General features: G+C 40.6%; 1 protein-coding gene across 5 annotated transcripts in view; it reads right to left on the bottom strand.

Annotated features, from left to right (window-relative positions):
• Fam110b (family with sequence similarity 110 member B) overlaps positions 1-11,278 on the bottom strand; it is a 140,335-nt gene that overhangs the window by 105,911 nt on the left and 23,146 nt on the right. For 3 of the 5 annotated variants that reach the window (XM_036179534.1, XM_036179530.1, XM_036179538.1), the window contains exon 2: positions 10,283-10,364. The exons of 1 other annotated variant lie outside the window; for it this stretch is intronic. The gene's annotated coding sequence lies outside the window, so the exon portion shown is untranslated. Of the gene's footprint in view, positions 1-168; positions 312-10,282; positions 10,365-11,278 lie in introns of all 5 variants that reach the window. One more of the 5 variants, XM_036179533.1, reaches the window with a different exon arrangement.

The raw sequence follows: 11,278 nt of genomic DNA, 5'->3' as shown, positions 1-11,278 counted from the left end.
TTCACTACTGAAGCTTCTTGAAAATGCACATGCTCTGCTTCAAATTAATTAACATCTACAGTTTTAGAACTTACTCATCATAAATGCAATCAGTACAGTTCACTGAACAGAGTATGTGGAAGCAGGGAAGAATGAGGAGGAGAGCTCGGACCAACAGTCCTGCCCTACCTGTTTTTCCTCTCAGCAGGTAAGCAGGAAGAAAGCAAGGCAGGGGAGGGACGGCCAGGCCACCGCACACTGCATATAGACAGACCAGCCAAGGTTCCGTTCCGAGCACTCTTCCCAGCAGATGGCAGAACCAAATCCTACAGCTGAAAATGAGAGGGAGGACACAGGCACACTGGTTTGGGCAAAGTCTTTACTAGATGACTAATGCCACAAAATGCTGTTGACCTCAAACCTGCCTTTATCATCAGTGTAGCACAAAACAATGTCACAAGTCGGTAATGTTGTGGCTGATACCACGAGCGGGCTTCATCCAGAAGAATGTCCTCACTGTTCTTACCTAACTGGCAACAAGATTCATTACTTGCTCTGGTTTTCTCTGATTGTGGCAGACCCCAAATAGGCAGAATACAAAACAATGACAAATCTGTCTGTGGGAGAGGGATATAAGATCATCAGTTAACATGCTGGTAGAAAGATCACCATCGCCCACTGGGCATGCCTAATCATAAAAATGGAGAAAGTGGATGAAAATGAAAAGCAGTTCATTCAGATGAAGAGGGTATGTCCATTTTTTACATTTATGCTCACTTCCTCATTCATGTGGTTAAATTACAATGATGCGCCTGAGCAACTAAGATGGTCCATAGGAATTGGCATGGGGAATGACAGGTCATCATCAGCCAATGAGATGGCACAAAAGGGCTGTCATAGGGTAGGACAGGTCAGCCTGGGCCAATAAGATGGCCCAGAGGGTCTGGCATGACAGGTCAGACTAGGTGATAGGGTGAGCTCATTACCCAGATGAAATAAACTTCCTATTCTTAAATGCACTTCAAGGGGAAAACACCTCATTTATCAGTATAGTTTGTTTCAATAATCTAGAATCGCATGTCAACAAGGTTTCTGAAGCAAGGATAGTAGAGAGAGGAGAAATAACCTAAACTAGAGCCTTTCAGCCTCATTTAAAATGGTCAAATATAGATGGTCCTGGCTGGTTATAGTTCATTTTCCATGCATCCTAGTATGTTCTAAATTTTCAAATTTAAAAACAATTTTAAAATTTGTAATATAAATATTAGTAAAAAAAGTCCTACTGAGATATGGTGCACACAGTCTTGCTACTCAGACGGAACTAGAGAAGCTAGTTTGCTCCTCTTCTGGGACCAGTGAGGGAAGGGCAGTAGGTTAACCTTGGTCTCTAAAGCGGAGCGGTACAGGAGTCCCAAAGCAAGCTTGGGGAGAGCAGCCCTGCAGACAGGTCACTGACTGAGGCTTCTCGTTACACTTCAAGTACCAGTGAAGGAACTGTTTAGAGAAGAGCAGAAAGCCTTTGCCCTCTGCGTGCTGTATGACAGAAGTCACAGGCTGTGGGTGAATTTGCTCTTGGGACAGAATTATTCATGCCCACAATAATAAATTTTGAGAAAAGCAGAAAGAAGAGGGAGCTCATCAAGAATGTCTGCCTGGGTATCGTATGTTGTGGAAGGTACGTCCTTTGAAGAGGTGACTTCAATGGAGGAGGCCAACTCCCTCTAAAGACTTAAATCATCAAAGATCACACCAGAAACTGCAAGAGAATTTCTGTGATCCTTCCCACTGTCCAGAGGGGCCTGACGCCTAAACACACCTCATTCAAAGAAGTAATTTCTTAAATGGCTGTTCGGTAGAATTATCAGAAAGCATTAGATGGAATGTCAAGACCACGTAAATCTAGTAGAATTTATAACAATAAGATATTTTGTATGTGTGTGTTGTATGAAATAGAACAGGAAGGAACAGGAAACAGAACTGGAGACAAATGCTTTTGTGACCCTGAGCACAGACCCAAAAAACTTCAGGCCTGCCTCTGTACTGCCTCTGACATTCAACAGGCACATTAAGACTCGGCATTTCATGTTCATATGGGGAACCTGACTCCATGGATACCACATTCTGGCTGTCAGACAACTCTGCATTGCCACCAGAACCCAACACAGGCAGCTCTGGAAAAGATGATCAGAATAAGGAACCGCCAGAATGATGTGTGTGTGTGCGCGCGCGCGTGCGTGCACGCATGCCTGTGTACCAACCATCAGCCAGATCAGATGAACTCCAGGTTCAATCTAAGCATATGACACCATGGATGAGAACTACTCAGAAGGTGCAACAAGGAGCCACCTCTTTCTCTAGCTCACTAGTGTAACTTTTCTCAGAAACAGCAAGCACACATGTTGTGGGCCTATTCAATGCAAAGAGTCAGAGCACAGAAGAACAACTCTGGCAGTTTGGCTATGGGCTTCTGAACGGTAAAGGCCAAGTCTTTTCATCAAGGTGATATGGCTGCTGGGCACAGACCTGTAGGTAGAGTCTCAGGTTGCTCGGGAACTCCTAAAAGCAAAGCATGAAGTTCCTTCCCCTCTGATAGGCATGGAGCAGGGGGCTGGTTCTTTTAATATGTGTGAATTGATGCACTTATTACTTCCATAACTGTTTAAAGTAGATAAAAGTGTACTTATGCTAAAAATAAACCTAGAAAAAGACCTCACTACACTACATTCTTAAAATATGCTGAAGGCAGGCAACAGCAAAACAATCTCAATTTTCTCCATTGGTATTAAATATGGTACCTCTCTGCTTTAAATATTTCAAGACTCCAGGGGCATAAAATGACACAGTTCTGAGCAGAAAGCAGTCAGCAACAATGCCCCAGGGCTGATGGCCAGAGATGACGCCAACTGTCACTGGATCCACAGTGAGTATCACCGAGAGACTTACTGTTTAAGCAAAAGGAGGTTAAGGTACATTTATTTATCACCAACCATCTCCCAGTGAGAGAAGGCCAACATGTCTCTCAATGGGTAAAATTATCTTTCGATAGTACACATAAATTGGATGAGCTACTTGGCAGAAGAATCTAGAATTCATTTCATCTAACGTACCCTGAATAATTGCAACCCAGTCAGGCCCTGCCTAGGCTGTGCTGCAGCGATGCCTATCTGTCTAGTGACGAAGTCTAAAGAAACTGGAGCAGTCTGAGATCCGAGATACTCTGCACTGGGCAGAGAACAGAGGACAGTAAAGACACCCAGGCTTGCTGGCGCTGGCAACAATGAGAAGAAATGGCAGCTTTCCAATTTTAATGAACTGGGGAATCAAGTCAGGACACTGCTAGGAACAGTGCTCACTGGAAAAAGACTCCACTAAAAACACAATCAGCCGGCAAATAACATTCCACCTGAAAACACAACTACATCATTTACGAATGGCGTGTGCCTATAAATCAAAGAAGCTTTAAATCTACAATATAAACAAGAAGGAAGACAGAAGTACACATCTGAGTACAAACACCTAGGAAATACTAAAGGTACTTTTTTGTTGTTTAGTTTTGAAAGGGAATCCTATACAGCAGGAAGACTGAGCAACTTCTGCAATGGCTAATCAACCTACATTACAGACGATGTTGAAAAAATTGTAACATACAATGGCTTTATTACACTGATATTTAAAAGACCTATCAACAGATCAAGGTCTGAAGAAAAAAGGCAGGAAAATAAAAACATACCTTCAGGTTATTGTCTTCTACCAAACATAATAAAGGCAGACTGCAGTAGCCCAGCCAGGGCTTCATTTCCCACAATTTCAGTGGCAGGTTGTCAGCCATTGAAAAAAAAAAAAAAAAAAAACCACTAGAAAATTTCAGACATGCATCCATGCATCCGCCCCAATGTCTTCAATCACATATGACTCTGAGGAGGGTCATGAATTTCCATGCTGTCATTCTACCAGGAATTGATTAGGCCTTTGAGCTATCTACAATGTATATTCAAGTCACCCATTAGTCACTTACCAGCGTCATCTCAGTTATTGGGTAGCTGCCCAGGTAGTTCAGTACCTATATTCCAGCAAACCTTTATTTTACTTAACAATGGTCTCAAAGTGAAAACATATTGTTATAGCTGTTCTTATTATATTATTCGTTACTGTCATTAATCTCTTGCTGTAACTATTTTATAACTTAAAACCTTGCCAGAGGGATATATGATAGGATAAAACAGTTATCATCTACCATCTCAGGCATCCACTAGAAGTTATATAAATTGATCCACTGATGAAGTTAGAACCTCATGATCTAGTCTTCCTCTGCAGCACCATCAGCCAGGGGTTAAGCCCTTGGGGAATATTTAATATGAAAGTCACACAGTCTGGGCAATGCACATTTAGGTGTCAGGGGACAGCCCAAAGAACAGCCTAACTTCTTGATTTTCAGAAACTTTTACTTTGCTCTTCTCCAAATATTGAGAAGAACTTGTGTTTTCCTTACTTGTTTACTCAGAGGACAAACCATAACCTATAAATACAATCATAAAATGTTTGCTCACAATAGAGGGCGTGGGACTGGGAGAATGGAGCCAATAGATGAATGAGGAGGACTAAAGTCTCATGCGATAGCCAACTTTATTCAGAGCTCCAGACAATTTATTCTCTGAGGGTTAAGAAAGGCCAGATGAGTAAAGTTCTCATGAGTTTAAGCTGTTTATACAATCATAAGGACAAACCGCATGTGCCAAAAATGTTTTCTATAGAGACATATAAGGATATTTTAAACATTTGATTGGATAACAACAATAAGCAATAACAAGTAATCTGAACTAAATTCACTCCTATCTGCTACAATCTGGGAGGAGCACAAAAACACATTCCAAGAACAATTTCACGTTTTGAAGAAACTGAGATCACAATATTTTTGTCTTGTTTTCTTAGAGTATTCTCACAAGCAGTCAGAATTCCCACATAATTCCCTCCATTCCTGTACCATGTTCTAATAATAATAAAATAGAAAATGCAAATTTACTTAGAACACTTTGCAAGTCCAGGTTTAGATTTCTATCACAGGACCTAGTGATATCCCTTACGGTTGGCAAGTCTTCATTTTAAACAGAATATACAACCCTTGCCCAAGCCTGGTCCTTCCTTGCAAAATTCAGAGAGAGATTTATAAAAATGCAACCATAATACTGCTCACTGCCAGAAAATACTGATGTGGATAGAGGCAGAATGCTTTTTTCCAAAATCACCTGGGAAACGAAGGGTCTAATGGCACCAATAAAACCACCTCAGAGAGCAGAGACAGAGAGGCATCATCAGGGATCCCCATACGGTTGGAAACCCCTTCCCCAGGCACAGGCTAGGCAGGTCTGCTGAAGCAGAGATCATGGTAGCAGTGATGGCAGCAATAGGGATTATTGCTCAGGCTGGCTACTACTCTTGGGTAGGATGCTCATCAGCCTCCCCTCTCAATAGGCAAGGAGCCCTGGGACAGCAGAGTCCTCAGTGTAAGGTCTAGAAGGATGGAGAGCAGGCAAGCAGGGAAGGGGGGAGGGAGAGGAAAACAGGGAGATTGCAGGAAGAAAGCAAGCAGACACCAGCCATCAGCACCCCAAACATCAGACAGAACTGGCATTGCTGCATTCAAATACACACATCCTCCCAGGGAAATGACTTTCTTTATAGTTCTGTTTCACAGGGCTACTAGAAGCAACTCTGAAAGTCTTCATGCCCTCAGGATTTTAGCAAATGGGTTCTCATTCACTCTGTCCCCTCGAAGCATGTTCAGCTCAGTACATGTCCAATGCTGGCATACAGACAAAGAAAGGTTTCAGATGGAGCTGCTTGCTAATGTGTGAGACTCATAGTGAATTACATAATTATACACCCTTTTCTTTAAAAGTCTCATGTATTTCTTTGTGGTGTCGTGTGTGTGTGTGTGTGTGTGTGTGTGTGTGTGTGTGTGTGTGTATGTGTGTGTGTTGCTAGGGATGCTGAGCACAAATTCTACTCATGAGCTCCACCCCAGCTCTATACAATATTTGTCTGCCTGGAAATGTCATTCATTTCAACTGTACTCAAAGCAAATGCTATGAAATGAGTGCTGAGAAAATTCTCTAATGCAATAGATTGAACTATGTTTTCAGTTCAAAGGACAAGGAAAAGAAAGCCAAAATTTAAGTAAGATGCATTTAACTTATGTACAGTGTATGTGTATTGTTTAATTTCAGGTTGGTTTGCTCCTTAAAGTTTGGGAAAAGAACATAAAATAAAGGTGGTATATTTCAGAACATTTCATATTTAATAAGAAGAAACTATCTAGCAAGAGAACAAATCATTATGCATATTTAATTGCTTTTAAGCTTAAAAAACCCCAACACTATACTGTCCTTTATATATTTAGATAGTATGGTAAGAATAGAAGGATTTATGAATGTATAACATAACTATTCACTCCACTTGCCAATTACATCAAAGCTTTTATGAATGAAGCTTTGTGATCAAAACGGAGGCGATTATTTAATGAACTAACAGAGATTACTGAACTTGTAGCCCTTCTTCCTTCCTACTGTGGGGCCCTCACCAGCATTCGGGTCATGACACATCATGATAGCACTATTACCATGTTATCACTGTCACTGAGGGCTCCCTCTCATGAGGTATGCACTGTGTGCCTGGAACACTGTACTTGCAGAATCCCGAGAAAGGAGTATGACCATCTGCATCCTGCAGAGGAGCAGAGTATCAAGACCTATGCACACATCCAGGTTGTTTCTACATGTGAAATGTGTTCATGTTTCACACATACCTTGTATATATGGACAGAAGGCCATCTTATAGGGCACTTTGGTGCTCCTGTATTTTTACTGTGACATAGCACAATAATAGAAAAAATCTTCATCTTGGGACTGTCATGTCAGGTCTCAGGTCCAGTGGAAATGTTCACATATTATTGGCTGAGGAGTGGTACTGTTGCTGCTGTGTTTACCATGTGTAATTCTGATTCTAACAGGCCTAATTGTGAAGATTAAATACAAATAAAAAGTAGGTTCAGGTAACTCAGAAAAGGCTACTGTAGGCAAACGCCCAAGTCAGTACACAGCGGGCAGGAGGGCATTCATTTTGGGGCCAACAGCGATGATGAAGAAAGGAGTGTGGGTACTGGAACAGCTGCGGCCCAGTGTTTAGACCATCACCAGAAGCCCTGGGAAAGAGACAGGGGCGCCACTTTCAGATGTGTTTTTCCCAGGCCCTCCCATGCCACACAACTGTTAGAGGAAGGTGTGCCCCATCGCTAGCTGAGGTTCCCTGAGGGAAGTCGCTCAGCAAATCTCTTGTATGTGTGACTGCTGTCACTGTATTTGGGTTTAGCTGCATGAATCATCAAAGCAATGTTTATCCAGACATCTGGCAACTCACAAGAAGATTCAGTGCTGGAAATTTTAACTCTCTGTTCTTCCCACATCTGTTTTTGTCAGATAGCAAAGGACTGCATCTTTGCTTGAAAGTGGAGGCACCCGGCAGGGAAGGAAAGTTCTGGATGCATAGGTGTCTCCTTCATTGAGAGCCACTATCTATGCATGGATAGAAGGTAACTGGTAACTAAGGAATTACTTGTGATTGAAACTGATGACAGTTAAGGGCCACATCACTTGGGGTCTTCGCCAGATTCCCAACCATCACATGTCCCTTTCTGGAGTCATGTATGATGAATGATAATAATGTTTATCAGTAAGCCTGCACATGTTGACCCAGATTTTATATGGCTTCAAGAACTGCACAAAAAGCCTGAAAATCTACTTTAGTAACAACTAAGAGTGACCCACCCTCCACGTGATCACCTACAAATAGTCTGCTTCTGTTGGATCACTCAGTGATGCTGAGCAATAGTATGAAATAGAACTTAGCACTAGACTGCATAAATGAAGACTCAACCTCCACATTTCTCTTTGGTTCATTTGGTGCATGAATGTTAATGACATTATTTTATATGGGATTCCAGGGATTCAAATCAACAAAAGCATTTACTTTTAGAAATATTTTAGAGTACTTTTAATCTACAGGATGTTTGAGCCCAATTTAATTGGTTGTGACTCAGAATAAAATAAATGGTTTTGTACTATGCTGTTTTGTAACCAGTGGTTTGTTGGGTTTTTTTTTTTTTTGGCTTAAAATTTCTTTTTCAGCTTTATGGTTACTCTTGTCGACTTTCATACTTTTGAAGAGAGAAAAATGAAGACCTAAACTGTGTTATGATTCAGAGATTTTAGAGCCACACAATTATGGCTAAGATGGAAGAACACAAGAAAGCCAGTATCAGTTTATCTTCAGAGTTGCCATGTGAAATCAAAGCCATCCTGCTAAAATAATTAACATCATGCATGCCTGAACCTTAGAGGCCTCATGGTTGTTGCACAGTTGATCCATTTTTACTAAGGAGATGAATCCCCAGAGTGGTTATATGCCTGCTCCAAAGTCACACAGCACACCTCTGATCTCAGATCTCCTACATGCCAATTTGATTATTATTTCACAGTTAACCCTTAATTTCCACAAATATCTGAAGAGCTTATACTTATCTATTATAGTATAAAGTAAAAATATTCTATGGTATTAATATAAAATGATTAATATAAAATATTAATATCACTTCATAGAGCAACTGGACCACTAAAGCATAATCTACGTTTTGTTCTACTGTTCACACTAGCTGGCATGCTGAAGACCCATAGGAAACTGAAGTAAAATGTGGGATATTCTAGACTTGAATAATCCAAAACTATAATTTCTCTCTTGTTCCTAGTCAGATCATAATGATAGGGTTTGCTAAAATACAGTTCCAAGTGATTTTATAGCCATCTCTCAAGCAAACTCAAAGTGTACACGAGCAATGTGTAAAGTAAGAATTTGAAGGCTATTCAAATTCAGACTTTTGTATTCTCTAAAACTCCAAAACTGCTCAGTTTGCTCAGACCAGCAGTTGCCTGTTGACCCCACTATTTAGTCAGTCAGTACTGGGTGCATGTGATCCAAAAAGCCTGAGGCAGTGACCAGCTTACTTTAGACCAATGAACACATTGCTGCAGGGTGGCCTTCTCTGCAGCCTGGAGGTTCCAATGGGATGTGTGTGTGGGGGGGGGGAGGGGTAGCAAATCCACTGTTGATCATTTTTCTAAAGAGTGTGAATTGACACACATACAAATAAGTAGAGTATGTGCAAGGATGAAAGGGAAGATCCACTAACCAGGGCCACAGGGGACAGAACCCTCAATACATGTAACAGACAGCAAATAGTCCAGGAAAGAAAGCATCCATTAAGAGGGATTTATTTCCTGAAACTGGGAGGCAATTAAGTACAGCCAGCCCTTTGTAGTCATTGATTCTTATCTTTGAATTTAATCAACAGTTGTTAGAAAACATTTGGAGGAACAATTTCCACTTCACTGAAAATGTACAGAATTTTTTTATTATCACTTCTGAACAAGGTAATGTAACAACTATTTATTCAGCATCTACACTGTATCCATTATCTAAGTCAGCCAGAGATGATTTAAAAGTATATGGAAGATGCCTATAGGTTCTTTGAAAATGCCATTTTATAAGAGGCACTTGAATATCCACAGACTTTTACAAATGAGGGTTGTCTGGGAACCAATCTTCTGCAGATTCCAACATACAATGGCAGATTCCTTATATTTTTTTTATATAAACTCAAAATTGTTATAAAAATCTCATTGTCAAGTAACCATACTAAGGAAGAAGCAATAGAATCTGATTTCAACAGTTTGTGAACAAAGAAGAGTACCATGTAGGCATACAAAGAAACTGTCAGCATAATTAAAAAGAAGTATAAGAAATCCTTAATGAGGTCCCTGGCACAGCTACTAGAACAGTTAAACATAACATCTGAAAAGGAATTATGGTAGAGAATTCAGAATGTTACAAGCACTCTAAAACACAATTTGGCAGCTTTTTTGGTTTTTTGTTTGTTTGTTTGTTTGTTTGTTTTCCTAAAGCAGAGAACATATTTGTTTGACTTAATAATTCTCTTTCTAGGTATGAGGAATGAAAACCCCAGCTTCCACACAAAGATTAACACAGGAATGTTCACGGTAGCCTTGCTCATCAGAACCCCAAACCTGAAATAACCCAGATATCCATAGCTGGTAAATGGAAAAACAAATTATTATGTGGAAAATACTACTCAGGAAAAAGAAAAACAGTTGATGCATATGACAATATAAAGGAATTGAGAAATACTATACCATATCTGTCAGATATAAACTACTAAAGATTTGGTCCCACTTACTTGAAATTCTGGAGAAGGCAAAATTCCATCAAGAGACATCAGATCAAGGACTCCCAAGACTGGAGGGGATGAGCGGGACCAACTACAAAGAGGTAGGAGACATGTCAGATGACAGAAACACTGACCATGGCTGCAATAGTGGCTACTGTACATATCTGTGGAACTCCTGAACTGTATACTGGAAGTTAGTAAGTCTGACTGTATATATATTAATTGTATATACATTGTATCTTAAATACATTGTACCTTACGTACCACCATCAATTAACCTAAAAATCCTTAACTTCATCTGTGAGACATAAAAACTCTTCATGGGATGGTTCTCCAGATCCCCCCAAAACCTAAGAAGAACCATAGCAACCTGCAGTGGCTGCATGCCACAAAGAAAGTATTCCATTGTTCTACAACTTCCACTGGGCTGTAGTCTTGCTAAGAGATTTCTAAGGCTAGCCTAGTAACATTCAATCTACAACCAATCTTTTCATTGTAAGAGGCTAGACTTATACAACTTGATAGTTTGTGGATGGTAAAATATGGAGGCATACTGGGAGATATTTGATCATACTGTGAACCCCATGTTAACGTTTGTGTTAATTAAGTAAGATTAACCTTGGGTCAGGAGACTGAGTTAGCATAGTAGTCACAGAGCATCAGAGGGCATCAGCAAGAGATAGGGACACACAGTGGAAGTGGAGGGATTTTGAGTGCAAGGCAAAAATGTTTGGGGGGAGTGAAAGGACAGGCTTTTCAGCAACACCAACAAGGAGAAGAGGTCAACTAGTTGTTATTCAACGTCTCTGAGCTAGCAAGTTTTCCCCCCAGCCTTTGAATCTCAGTTCTTATTTATAAATAGAACAATGGAGATTTAGTTAAAGCTACTTTTAGCAGCCTCTGCTGCTGCCTGCAGGAACAGAATTCCCACCAGGCTTTGGCCTAACTCTGTAACTGCGGGGTTGTAACTGCTGGCTGAAAAAGCAGTATATTAAGGAGCAGCCA

This window comes from Onychomys torridus, chromosome 2, assembly GCF_903995425.1.
Source record: "Onychomys torridus chromosome 2, mOncTor1.1, whole genome shotgun sequence".
NCBI classification, from domain to species: Eukaryota; Metazoa; Chordata; class Mammalia; order Rodentia; family Cricetidae; genus Onychomys; species Onychomys torridus.
Note: the sequence above shows the minus strand (reverse complement) of the source record. Positions and strands in the feature narration are given on the sequence as shown.